Source organism: Rhinopithecus bieti, unplaced genomic scaffold (assembly GCF_001698545.2).
Source record: "Rhinopithecus bieti isolate Rb0 unplaced genomic scaffold, ASM169854v2 scaffold_64250, whole genome shotgun sequence".
NCBI classification, from domain to species: domain Eukaryota; kingdom Metazoa; phylum Chordata; class Mammalia; order Primates; family Cercopithecidae; genus Rhinopithecus; species Rhinopithecus bieti.
Window position 1 is genome coordinate 2,101 of NW_016824178.1, and position 14,791 is coordinate 16,891.

The 14,791-nt window shown below is 41.1% G+C and overlaps 1 pseudogene across 1 annotated transcript; it reads right to left on the bottom strand.

Annotated features, from left to right (window-relative positions):
* Positions 1-122: 122 nt before the first annotated feature.
* LOC108522079 (dnaJ homolog subfamily A member 1 pseudogene) lies at positions 123-1,510 on the bottom strand (annotated as a pseudogene). Its single transcript, XR_001883365.1, has one exon. The product of XR_001883365.1 is annotated as a dnaJ homolog subfamily A member 1 pseudogene (transcript).
* Positions 1,511-14,791: the final 13,281 nt, after the last annotated feature.

Genomic DNA, 14,791 nt, shown 5'->3' on the forward strand with positions numbered 1-14,791 from the left:
TTTTTTTTTTTTTTTTTTTTTTGGATTGTGCTAAATTCGAAGACCTTGCCTTCGAGCTCTGAATTTCTTTCTTCAACTTGTTCAATTCTATTGCTGAGACTTTCCAGAGCATTTTGCATTTCTTTTTTTTTTTTTGAGCTTTTATATTTGTGTTTATTCTTCATTTAACTTTTTAAAACACTACTATAGTTGAATATTAAAACAAAACCAAGAGCAAGTAGTGAGCATATTATGATTACAGTCCTTCACTTATTCACTACGGCACATTAAATGCCAGCAGTGAGTGTTATTCACTGGCCCATTAAGAGGTCTGAACACCACCTCGGGGATGATGTTCATCATCCTCATATGCTTCTCCATTGTAATGGCGCCATCTTTCCTGATTTGGATCAAAGTCCACCAGTTCTACTTGATCCATCTCATCAGTCTCTTCCACTTCCTTCCTCTCAGGTAGGAGTTTTTCCAGCAAAGACAGTTTATCAGGAGAGAGAAAGCCATTCTCAGGAAAGTTTACCTTAAATTCAATGATGAGGCAACCCTTTTCATATGGTCTATGATAAATTGGCATGCCTTCATTTAGTACACACTTGATATCTGCATGCTTGACAGTCTGACCTGGATGAGAGGTGATGACTATGGTTCGGTTGTCAAGAGTAGATATTGGCTTCTGGAAGCCACACAATGCTTCAACCAGCTGTATGTTCATACACATGAAAAAGTCTTCTCCTCGTCGAGTAAAAACAGCATGGTCCTTCTGATCTAACACAATGATAATATCGCCTGGCTCCAGTCCTGGTTCTTAGTCTCCTTCACCGTGCAATGTTATCTTCTGGCCATCTTTCATGCCTTTGTCAATATGAACTTCTAGAATCTTCTTCTCTCGAGCTATCTTCCTTCCGTTGCAGCTTTTACATCTATCTTTAGGACTGATCTGCTCCCCATGGCCCTGGCACTCCATGCACACAGATTGAGTTTGCTGAATCATTCCAGATCCTATCTGATGAATTCTTACTTGCATTCCAGTACCTCAGCAATTGGGGCAGCCCTCTACTGCTCCTTTCTTACCTCCTCTACCTTCACATTTGTCACAAATTACATTCTTTTGCAGAGCCAGTTTTCTTGTTGCACCATTATATAAGTCTTCTAGGGTTACTGAGAGCTGATGTACAACATTTTTGACTCTCTTTTCTCTCTGCATCCTTCCTCCTCCTCCAAAAAACATATCAAAGATGTCCATGGGGGAGCCAAAACCGCCACTTGTTCCACCCTCTTTAATTGCCTGTTATCCTCCTTTGTCATATAATTCCCTTTTCTTTGCATCAGAGAGAACTTCATAAGCTTGAGAAATCTGTTTAAACTTCTCTCCTTTGTTTGGATTCTTATCAGGATGGTACTTCAAGGCCAGTTTCCTATAAGCCTTTTTCAATTCTTCCTGAGTAGCATTGGGTTTGACCCCCAAAACATCGTAGTAAGTTGTTTCTTTCACCATCTTCTACTGCCGGTGTGGGCTGAGGCCAGTGTGTGAGGGAGCAGGAAGGAGCGCAGAGCTGTGCGCAGCTCCGGCAGTTACCACTCCTCTGCCTCTCACCGAGTATTCTGGAAAGTTCCCGCATTTTGCATTTCTAAAAGTGTGTCCGAAGTTTCCTGAATTTTTTATTGTTTTTTCTTTAAGCTATCTATTTCCTTGAATATTTCTCCCTTCACTTCTTGTATCATTTTTTGGATTTCTTTGCACTGGGCTTCACACTTCTCTGATCCCTCCCTGATTAGCTTAATAACTAACCTCCTGAATTCTTTTTCAGGTAAATCAGGAATTTCTTCTTGGTTTGGATCCGTTGCTGGTGAACTAGTGTGATTTTTGGGTGGTGATGAAGGGCCTTGTTTTGTCGTATTACCAGGGTTGGTTTTCTGGTTCTTTCTTATTTGGGTAGGCTCTGTCAGAGGGAAGGTCTAGGGCTGAAGGCTGTTGTTCAGATTCTTTTGTCCCAGGCTGTGTTCCCTTGATGTAGTACTCTCCCTCTTTTCCTATGGGTGTGGCTTCCTATGAGCTGAACTGCAGTGATTGTTGTCTCTCTTTTGGGTCTAGCCATACAGTGAGTCTACCTGGCTCCAAGCTGGTACTGGGGGTTGTCTGCACAGAGTCCTGTGATGTAAACTGTCTATGGAGCACTCATAGTTTTTTGGGGGTGCCCTGGGTTCTGCAGGCAAAGTCTGCTTCCTTCAGAGGGTCTGTGGATCCTCTCAGGATTGCTGCCCTTTCAGGTTCTTGATGATATTATTATTCACTGACTGCAGTGACTGCGGGTTCTCCATCTAGCCTCCTTAGGGTGCTCATCAGTTTTAGCTCAGAGGTAGCAGGAATTTTTATATCCTTTAATTTCTTTTCATTGCTTCTTATTAACTAAGGATTTATCTAGTAGCCATAGCATCCCTGGCATTTCCTGTATTTATTTAAGAAGCTACTGGTTGGATGATACACAGTTATCTTATGTACCCCTAAGAAAGAAAAACACTGTAAATATCATTGCAAGGCCCATACATTTTAATGAGTGTTAATTCCAGACATGTTAAAATGTGAAAAATGTGCATCTTAGAATCCATAAACTGTTGCACACTCAAATTCCCATGACCATAGACTCAGTTATTCTCAAAACAGGAACATATTCCTGTCTTCTCCCTCTCCTTATCATCAATACACACTTAGTGTATACCTGCTTTGGATAAGGCTCTGGGTCTGATGGTTTGAAAGGAATGTAAGATATCTGGAACCAGAGTCCCAAATTATAATCATGGTGGAGGTGGATATAAAACACGGCCAGAAATTTTGTGACACTTCTACCAGAGAGACGGAGCTCCATTCCTCTTCTCTTGAATCTGTGCAGGCTTGTGACTGCTTGAACCAATAGAGTATGGCAGAGGTGGTGCTATGTGATTTGCAAGGATAGCATAAAAGGCTATGCAGCTTCTGGTTTGATACTGCATCATTTGCTCTCACAGCCCTGAACCTCCATTAAGAAGTCAACAGTCCTGAGGCCACCACCCTGGAGAAGCCACATGTAGGCACTCTGGTTGATAGTCCCAGCCAAGCCCAGCCTTCCAGCCACCCCTGCCAGGGGCTGCCAGACATGAGTGAAGCAGCCATCTTTGAAGTGGATCCTCCAGCCCTAGCTGATCCAGCTCCCAGAATAAGGGCAATAATTCCATGTATAAGTCAAATAATCCTAGGCTGTGCTTCAGTTAATAAACCCAAATTTCGGTGGCTTTTTATAGCAAAAGTTTATTTCCCACTCATGTTGGAGTCTCATGTGGTTTGGGTGATCATTTACCATCCCGTAGTTATGACATCTAGGACCAATGACTGCTAAGTTGCTGCAGATGGGGAAGAAAGGTCTGGATCGCACAGGATGTAAAAGGGCTGGGCCTGGAATGGCTTACAAGCAGTGCTTCTTCAACAATTCAAGGACCAAATTTTAAAACATTTTAAATTCATCACAGACCTATACTTTTGTAAAATGCAACAAAAATTAATTACTAGAAAAGGAAATGGCGCTTGACTGTAGTGGCAATATCAAATAGCTATAAAAGTACCTAATTGCTTACTTTTAAATTTCTGTATTTAGTTCATTGCAAACTGGTAACAGTTTGCAAATGGCACTGGTGCATGGACTACACTTTGAGTAGCACTGGCTTACAGTAATTAGGCTTGCATCTTATTGGTTAGAACTCAATCACATGTCCCCAATCCAATTGAGAGTGAGCCTGGAAAGTATAGTGCCCTGGGTGCCAGGAAGAGGGGCCGTGTGCTGAATTCACTGCATTGTCTCTGTGATATGCTTTAAGTTCAGGTTTTATTCGTTTTTTTCCTCTATGAGGACCCAGTTGTTTACAGGTTTATTGTCTCATTTGTGGTCACAGATCTAGCTTTTTTTTTTTTTGGAGACAGAGTCTCACTCTGACACCCAGGCTGGAGTGCAGTGGCACATGATCTCAGCTAACTGCCTCCCGGGTTCAAGTGATTCTCCTGCCTCAGCCTCCTGAGTAGCTGCGATTACCAGTGCCCACCACCATGCCTGGCTAATGTTTGTATTTTTAGTAGAGATGGGGTTTCACCATGCTGGCTAGGCTGGTCTTGAATTCCTGACCTCAGGTGATCCTTCTGCCTAGGCCTCCCAAAATGCTGGGAATACAGGCATGAGCCACCGTACCCGGCCAGATCTAGTTATTTTTTAAAGCCTTTGCAGGGCAGGAGGGACAGGACACTGGGGAAATTGCCCTGCATAGTGTGTAGTGTCACTGTGATTCTCTCCAGTCTTACAGATCCTGACCTTAGGTAAAATTCCAGTGGGGTAAAAATCTTGTTCAAGGGCACACAGGCTGCAGTGATGTTTCTGTGACATTCCAGATCTCTGGTACATGTGCCAGGGTAGCTACTGTTACTGCTTCAGTCCCTGGAGGAGGATCCCTCCTTACCCCATCTACCATGTGTTACCAAAAAGAATAGAATTACCTCATTTTTGAAAAAGAGCCAGATTATAGAGGTCTCACGTAACAAAGCAGGAAAATGTAACTCTAAATATATTTATAGGATGCCTAAACCCTGCAAAAATTGTCCATTTCAACACTCATTAGAAAATGACCAATAAGAAACAGATCTCAACATTGTAATGATATAACTTTGGAAGACTGATAGAAATAAGTTGGGGTTTTTCAAAATCAGATGCCATTGTAGTTAAGAACAACTGTGCTGAGGTCCATATGCCATAATGGACAGCTGTGCTGGGGCAGATAATGACTGTAACCTGCCCAGATCTTCTTCCCCTGTTTGTGATCTGTTCCTGGCTTCAGTGTGCATTTGCTTCTAATACCTTAGCTCTCTTTTGGAGGTTTGGCCCAGGGCTTCTGGAGCTATCTTTCCAGCTGGTAAGGAGAGCCAGAAGCTCTGGGAATTTATTCCCTTGGGTAGCACTCAACCAATGACTAATGGGTACAGGAGTATGGTAGCTTCCACTCCTTTGCTTGGGTTGGGACAACTTTATGGTATAACTTATACTCCAGAGCTGTGGGATCAGACAGAAGATATCCTCTGTGGGACTTGAGATTGCACCCTTGTTTCCTGGTTTTTCCTGGAAATACTCTTAAAATAAATCACTTACACACAAATCCTTATTTCAAGATTTGCTTCTGGGGAATCCAACTGAAGACATGTGTTCTTTAGAACCAGTGTCTCAGCAAAGCAGTCACCATGCTGATAGAATAGCTATCTCCAAGGTAGCAAGGCTTCCGCCCTCAGCTGGACTGTCAACCACTGCTGGGCAATCCTTTTGGTGCTTCTCTATTCCCTATACCTGATTTCCTCTTCAAGACCCTTAGAAAATTGAGACAGGTCATCAGGAGACCTCCATTCTCCCTGTTCCTCCTCTGTCAGCTCCACAGACCCTCTTACAAACATTTTGGTATCAGCCTTCTACTTCAGCTCCTTCTCAGAGGAAATAAGCTATCTTCTCACCTCTGGAGGCTGGATTTCATTCCCTCCTCTGGGCCTTGCTCTTCAATGACTTCTTCTTGGCCTTTATCATCCTCTTCACCTTGGCTTATAAACATAGGTAGATATTGCTCAGATTTAAATAAAATACAGCCAAGAAACTTTCTCTCCATTTTGTATATCTTCAAACCCAGCTATTGTCCTTTTTAATTCTCAGTCAGGGGTCTGAGGAGAGATGAATCCACTTGCTGCCTCAACCCTTCATTCACGCCACAACCTGCAGTGACCTGGTTTTCAAGCAGCCCCACAATCTATTGAAACTCTTCTCTCAGAGGTCAATAATAACTTTTTATGTCTTCATGCTCCACCTTGAGAGCTTGCTATATGCCAGGCTCAATGTCAAGCACTTAAGTTGTGTTTCAGATTCTCATTGGTACCTCCACTCCTCCCGCAATGTAACTCATTCCTTTAAATCTCATTATCCAAGCCTGAAATGTAAGACACCCACAATTCTCCTTTTCCATCCTACCATATCCCATTCATTAGCAAGGACATTTTGACTCTATTACTAAAATACATTTTGAACCTGTGTTCGTCTCTTTATCTCCACTACCAACACCTTTTTTTGGGTCACCATCATTGCTAGCCTTTTCATCATTCTTCCTTTTTCCTGTTTGTTCTAACACAGTCCATTTTCTATATAGTAGCAATAGTGAGCTCATTAAAGCTCAAGCCAAGCAACTCCACTGCTTAAAACCCTCCAAGGATTCCCACTACACCTAGGACAAAACCAGTACCTCTTGCCAAAATGGCCTACCAAGGCCCTGCTAGCCTCTCCCTAGTTTTCTAACTCATCTCATGCTACTCTCCTGTATGCTCAGGCCATATTGTTTTTCTTTGAGTCCTGAGGACATACTTTTCCATCTCAGGGCCATTGAACATGCAGCTCCCTGTACCTGAAGTATCCTTTTCCTCAGTTCCTTCTTAGCCTATCACATCTCAGTTCTTCTTGGACAGATGCATCTTCTGCCACCCCTCTCCCTATTATTCTCTTCCTTAGTCTTTTAAAAAATGTTTATATCACTTAACAGGATTTATAATTATCTTGTTTATTTACTTGGCTTCGTCTCCTCCTATCCCCATGATCACCTCTGAGGGCGGGGACACACTCAGTCTTATTAACTGTTTTCTCTATAGTGACAGTGGGGATGGAACAGTACTGGCACATAGATGCTCAGCATTCAGCTCAATCATTTCCTTCTCTGTGAAGCCCTCAGCACTGTGGGAGAGTCAGAGATCGCTTCCTCTGGAGTCCTATAGCAGTTTTTTATAGTTACTTTTCCCACAGTACATAAAACTAATAATCACGTTATTATTTACTTGTTTGTCTCCTCTACCAGACCATGGTGAATATGCTCATAGAGCACAGAACTATATTTTTCTCATTTTTAAACCCTCAGCAACTAGCACAGTGCCTGAATCACAGTAGGCGCTTGACAAAATATGTGAGGAATGAATGAAATTCTCTTCTCATGGGAAACAGTGAGTTAGCTAAAAGCAGGGAGTAACTGAGAGATGGATGCCAGCTTTTTTTTCTGAAGACAGAGGAGCAGTTAGCATGTTTTTGGAGACGGAGGTCGGAATTCACTTCTGAAGCTAGATAGCCCCTTCATTTTTGGTAGGAAAAAAATTTGGGTTGGGGGAGAGAATAGCTATTGAGCTACACAAATGTGAAAAAAGAGTTCCTTTCTAAAATGAGATGTTTGGAGATAAGGAGATGCCAAACCATTCTGCACAATAACGTAAAAAATTTTCCCTCTGTAACTAGAGTTACAGCTCTCCACATTGCTTCTGTTTAGAAAAAGTATGTTTTCTTTCTGTGTGTACTCATGGAAGTAAGCTAAATTCCCAGGAGGGAGACATACACATGGCTACTGCATCATGGCATAGGACCAGGGGCTAAGGGGAGAAGGAGCTTGGCTCACGTGATCACAGATAATTAGTCCAGTTTTGACTTTTTGTTTGTTTTGGACTTTGCCATTATTTGGTTAGTCCAAATCTTTAATGAAGTTTTACCAAATATTAGAATCTTGTCTGGGTTGTACTTTTCGTAATGAAGGGATGGGCCTGGATTTACATTTTGGACAAGGAAGAATGGTAGTTTGGGAGAAGAGGGCTTCAAGCCAGTAGGAGCAATGGTATGGATCCAGGCCATTAGTAAGGAGGCATGTGGCCACTGGAAGGATTTCTTCCAGAAATCCTGGATGAGCCTTAATTCTTGGGGATTCTGAGAAACACTTGAAAATGGGAATCTGACAAAACATGGGCAGAAAGAAAGAAAGAAAGAGGGAGGGAGGGAGGGAGGGAGGGAAAGAAAGAAAGAAAGAAAGAAAGAAAGAAAGAAAGAAGGAAGGAAGGAAGGAAGGAAGGAAAGAGAGAGAGAGAGAGAGAGAAAGAAAGAAAGAAAGAAAGAAAGAAAGAAAGAAAGAAAGAAAGAAAGAAAGAAAGAAAGATTGATTCTTCCAGATAGATTGACGGAGCCCCACAGCGTAAGATATCTTGTATAGACAGATGATATTTCTTCTTACAGGCAACTCTAAGGACACAGACACGAGCACACACACACCACACACACACACACACACCAGACAACTCATTAGAATTGAGATAAATGAGTCTTTAGCCAACGGTTCGACCAGGATACCAAATCCATAACAAAAATCAAATTGTAACTTTTCATGGCACACGTTGACGACAAGTCCCGACCATCCAAGAGCTGGAATTAAGATAAGTAACTTCCATCTACCTGAATGGAGCCGAGTCAACAAAGAATAAAATACTTAAAAATAAAGTTTACCAAAGACAGGTACACCGCTGTATACCAACGAACTCTAGGCACACGCGAAATTACACTGTTACCCATACGCAGATGACAAAGAAGCAGCTAATGACAATGGGACCCCGACGTCCACCCTGTTCACTCGCCATGGCATGACTGCCCTAAATCCACATCTCGCGATTCACGCTGACAAACCCTCTTCTCGAGAGCCTAAAAATTCCCAGCTTGATCTTTCTTTTTTCCTTTCTCTCTCTCTCCTCTTTCTTTCTTTTCTGCTGCGCCTCGGATACACGCTGACCCTACACCATTCATTCCCACCAGCAAATCGCAAGGACCCTAACAAATGACCGCCAAAACAAGCTTGAAAAGGCCAGAAAAAAAATTTGAAGGACCGACACTTGCCTGCTCCAACTTATGACAGCTACAGTAATCAAGATGGTATGGTACTGGGATAAAGATAAATATCTGGATTGACAGAATAGACTTGAGAGTTTAAAAATAAATCTTTACATTTATGGTCAATTGATTTTCCAAAGAGTGCCAATATAATTCAATGAGAAAAGAATAGTATTTTCAACAAATGGTGCTGGGACAACTGAATATCCACATTTAGAAGAACAAAGCTGTGCCTTTACCTCAGACCACATAGAGAAATTAACTCAAAATGGATCAAAGATCTAAATGTAGGAGCTAAAATTATAAAACTGTTAGAAAACACATCCGTGCAATTATTTGTGACCTTGGATTAGGCAATGGTTTCTTAGCTGTGACACCAAAAGAACAAGCAACCCAAGAAAAAATAAATTTTATTTAGTTATCATTTAAACTTAAAAAAGCTTTTGCACTTCAAAGGACACCATCAAGAAAGTGAAAGACAGCCCAGGTGATACGGTTTGGCTGTGTTCTCACCCAAATCTCATCTTGAATTGTAGTTCCCATAATTCCCATGTATCGTGGGAGGGACCTGGTGGGAGGTAATTGAATCATGGAGGCAGGTCTTTCCTGTGCTGTTCTTATGATAGTGAATAAGTCTTATGAGATTTGATGGTTTTATAAAGGGAAGTTCCCGTGCACACACTCTCTTGCCTGACACCATGTAAGACGTGACTTTGCTCCTCATTTGCCTTCTGCCATCATTGTGAGGCCTCCCCAGCCACATGGAACTGTGAGTCAATCAAATCTCTTTCCTTTATAAATTATCCAGTCTAGAGTGTGTCTTTATCAGCAGCGTGAGAACAGACTAATACACCAAGAAATGGGAGAAAATATTTGCAAATCATATATCTAATAAAGACTTGTATCCAGATTACATGAAGAATGCTTACAACTAAATAATAAAAATGACAAATAGCCAAATACGAAAATGGGAAAATGATCTGAATAGACAGTTCTCCAAAGAAGATATCCCATCAGACAATAAGCACATGAAAATATGCTTGATATCATTAGTCATCAGATAAATATATGTGAAAACCACAATTAGATACCAATTTATGCCTACTGGGTGGCTATAATAAAAAAAACGGACAATAGCAAATGTTGATAAGGTATAGAGAAGTACAGAACCCTCATCCACTGCTGGTAGGAACGTAAAATGATGCAGCTGCTTTGGAAAAGGCTCTGGTAGTTCCTGAAGAGATTAAACAGTTACCGTATTACCCAGCAATTCTACTCCCAGGCATTTACCTAAGAGAACTGAAAACATGTTCACAGAAAAACTTGTACATGAACGTTCATAGCAGCACTATTCATGTTTGCCCAAAAGTAGATACAACCCAAATATCTCTCAACTGATGAGTGGATAAACAGAACGTAGCACACCACACAATGGACTATTATTCAGCCTTGAAAGGGAATGAAGTCCTGATGCGTACTACCACATGGATGAACCTTGAAAATATTATGCTAAATGAAAGAAGCCAAACACTAAAGGCCACATATTGTATGATTCCATTTATATGAAACGTCCAGAACAGGCAAATCCATAAAGAGAATGCAGCTGAGTTGTTGCCAGGGGAAGGAGGAAATGGGGAGTACTAATGGGTAGGGGGATTATTTCGGGGATGATGAAAATGTTCTAGAATTAGATAGTGGTGATCAATGCACAACTTTGTGAATGTGCTAAAAACCACTGAACTGTATACTTTATGCCTTCTAAGGGTGATTTTTTTAGTATGCACTTTTTTTTTTTTTTTTTTAAAGCATTGAGTCTTAAGATGGAGAAGGTACCTCCTCACATGCCAAAGAATAAGTAAGAAGCTGGTTCCCAGAGGCCATAACAAATCCTTCTATGCAGTGATAATGAGAGAGGTGGCTTCTGAGGCACTGGGGACTAAGGGGATGTGGAACAGCAGAGCAGGACTGTGGATGACCTATGAGATACATCTCTCTGTGGGGACCCCTATCGAGATATAAGGAAGGAGAGTGGAAGTCCTGCCATTTGACTCATGGAGGGATAGTGAATCACCCACTTGGAGACACACCTCCAAAGTGACTCATACAGGTGCCACAAAATTATGGTGCCTAGGAGACATTTGAGTCATATTATTTAGCTCCAATCATAGTTAATGCCAGAACACATAAAAATAAATCATTTGGTTGTAGAATTATTGGGCAACGTGCCTTTAGTGACAATGATAATCCATTTATAATCTATAATACCACATGTACATCATGCCTAATACAAAGGGCCCACTGCAGTTATAATTGATTCAAGATGATAATATTGCATAGAGAAATGGGGATTTAGGCATAGGTGAGAGAAAAACAGGAAACAACAATATTGGTAAAAAAAAAAAAAAGGATAAAATTATCCTTGGTTGGTATCATTCTAATGATCATATTTTAATCACCTGTATTTTATCTGATAGTAAATTTACTGAAATCCATATCCTCTCTAACTTTCTTGTTCCTAAAAGCCACTGGCCTTGGGAGGGTGGGTAGTGCCATTACCTGATGCTATAATATAGAGAACTGCAACCAATTCCTCAGTCAGAAAGCGTCTATCTCATTAGTTGGGTCTTACCAATATTGTGATGTGTTTTATTTTTATTGTTATCAACTGGTTATGCCTTATGAAATTTTGACTCTACTCTAATAGATGTTATGGAAAATTTGAATTACTTTTTGCCAAAGCTGGAGATCTGGCCTGGCCAAGCGAAGCTGTGGGCCAGATGGGGGTGAAGTAGACAGGGTGGGCCACACTTGCACATTACTCTTTTTTTTTTTGACAACTAAAATCCTTTATTACATTTTTGTGATGAAATACTTCAAACATACAGAAAATTATACACAAAATAACAAAATGGCACCCATATACTCACAACTCAGTCCTTCCAAAGTCTAATATTTTGCCTTAGTTGAAATTATTTTGAGGATATTAGATATAATGGAAACTATTAAAGTTATTTATGAAATCCTCTTGCTCCCTCTTCTTTCCCAGAGATGATCACTTTTAAAATATTGTGCTTACTTTCTTGCAAGTTTTACATTGTTAACTCTTTTGAATTCAGTGTGTGTGTGTATATGTGTGTTTTAAATTCAGTTTGATTTTGAAATGTATAAATGTATCTTTTTTGATACATGTTGCTCTGGCTCACTCTTTTGATTATTTGGATTCAATCAAATGAATAAATCATTATTTATTTATTCTCTGTTGATAGGCATTTAGATTGTTTTCAGATTTTTTCACTATTATAAGCAATACTGAAATGAACATTCTGTTATCTGTCTTCTTGTACACACTTGCCAAAAATTACAAATACTGGCCAAATCATGAAACTGGTCAAAAGATATGTACAACTTTAGCTTCATAAAATATTGAGAAATTATCCTCCAAAGTAGTTGTATGAGTTTATGCTTCCATTATTGATGCATAAGAGTATCAATTTCTTTAAAGATAATGACAACGAATTTTTTTTCCTACCTTGCACATCAGTCTTTTTAAAGGTGCCAGCATCTGCTGGGGAAGGAGGGATGTCATCACGCAGCATGCAACCCAGGGGACAAACCTTGTCACCTGCTCTCCTGGATTAAAAACAGGCATTGATTTGATCACAGTCATGCTGTTAAAATTCAAATTGAATATAGAAGTAAATATTATGGGAAAAGTGTTTTCATTAGATCATAGCTAGTTTCTTTTTCATAATTTTTTCTTCCTAGCTAACCATTCTTTATTTGCTATTTTTTATTCCCTTTGTCAACCTATAATGTTTTTTGGAGGTTACACGTTTATACATAATGGTACAAAGAGTTACCTATTAATTCACTTACAAAATTCTGTAATATGGTTTATTTTACTCTTTGCCCAAACTGTAGGTAGGCCTAAGATTGAGTAGAACCAAGCAAAGACAAACCCAAAAGAAGCCTGCAATTTGGGGCACATGCCAAGAGGGCATTCACAGATGGGACAATGGTATGAGCAGCCTGGCTCCTCCTGTTGGTTTGTGCATGGAGGAATAGGGGAAACACATGAAATTTGGAGCCTGCAGACCTAGATTAGAGTTTTGACTAAGCCACTTCCTAGGCATGTGACTTGACCTTTTCCAGTGTGTTTTGTCATTTATAAAATGGAGATAGACAAACAATACCTGCTTCATAAGGTGGTGAGAATTAGATGAGATTATGTGTGTGGAAGCACATTTTCCATTAAAGCTCTGTATGTGTGTGCACGTTTTGTCTGTGTCACTGCTGTTTCCTTTCTTCTTCATTGCTAAGAGCATCCCAATTTTATATGGGACATTTGATCTTAGCTAATAATTTCTATTCCATCCACCTGCTTCCATTTATTTCTTTTCTTAGCCTCCTTTGCAGCCACGAGACCCGGTTCCAGTCAAAGAGATGTAAAGGGAAGTCACCTTGGGGCTTCTGGGAGAGAGTTTCCTCCTTGGGAAGAAAAGCCCCTTTTCCCATCATCACTGCTATTCCTTCTTGTTTGGATGCTTGTAAAATGTCCTAACACTTGGAGCTGTGGCAGCCATCTTGGGAACACACGTTAAGAAGCATGAGGATGAAAAGCTGACTTGTTAAGAGTGGCAGAGTAGATCCACCTTCCCAAAGAGGATCTGGGAAGAGCCTGAGAGTGTTTGACTTCGTAGAATTTCTGAACCAGCCCATAACTACCTTCCTTTAAGTTCCTAGGTTTGTGAGATGATTAAATGACTGTTGATTGAGCCACTGCTAGTTAGGTTTTCTGTTACTTGCAAGCAGATGCATCCTGTTACCATATTTGTATGTGCTTATGTGGGGCATACAGATGAGTGTGGTTCCTTGAGGGCACTGTGGTATAACAGGAAAGAGCACTAACTTTGAAAGTCAAAAGCTGGGGATAACTGGCTCTGAAATGACAGTCTGAGCCTTGGCTTACTGATTGATAAAATTGGAAGAATGCCACTGAACCCACAGGGCTGTTGGGAGGACTAAATAAAATAATACAAATGAAAGCACTTTGCAACTGAGCCAGGGTTCTGTAGATGTAAGATGTTGTTAGATATCCTGCTCTTTGACCATAGGGGAGGAGGGGTGAAGGCATGCAGGTAGGAATGACTTAAGTGAATTTTGATTTTGTCAACACCCCCCCAACCATACCCCTCTTTGTGATCTCCACTGAAATATGCCCAAAGGACTCAACCTACCCCTCAATGCCCAGTACCCCCTAGCTCTCCATTTTTCACACTTTAAGGCTATGTTTTTCCAACTTCTCTTCCTATCTCAATCCTCTCAAAAAGAAATGGACTCATCTTGTGCCCCATCCCTTCAGGCCCAGTTAATTGTCACTCACCAACCTGGTATGTGTTGGTGTGTGTCAGAGAGTTCTTCTGTTACCCTTGTCAAACAACATGTGTTTTTTTGTTTGTTTGTTTGTTTGTTTTTTGAGGCAGAGTCTCGCTCTGTTGCCCAGGCTGGAGTGCAGTGGCATGATCTGGGCTCACTGCAACCTCCGTCTCCCAGGTTCAAGTGATTCTCATGCCTCAGCCTCCTGAGTAGCTGGGATTAGAGATGCGCACCACCATGCCCAGCTAATTTTTGTAATTTTTTTTAGTAGAGATGGGGTTTCACCATGTTGGCCAGGCCAGTCTCGAACTCCTGACCTCAAGTGACCTGCCTGCCTCGGCCTCCCAAAGTGCTGGGATTACAGGCGTGAGCCACCGCACCCAGCCAGCATATGTCTTTTTATGGAATCTTAAATCAATAACCTGACAACAGGAGTAGAAATTTCAGGCTATTGCAAGAAGTCAAGGAAAAGCACTTGGCTTCTTGGTGCCTCTTGGAGACCCAACTGGGAGAGCTGCTCAGCTCACAACTATTCCCCTTTCTGGGAAGGACCTAATGCATAGATATGTACCCCAATGGCCTCCTCTATGCTCGGTAACCTTGCTACTAACCAGGAGTGCGGTATTGACTCAGGCTGGGGCAACCAGAGCCCTGAGGTCTTTAAAATTGGAGCTGCAGAAATAGATTCATCATTCTCT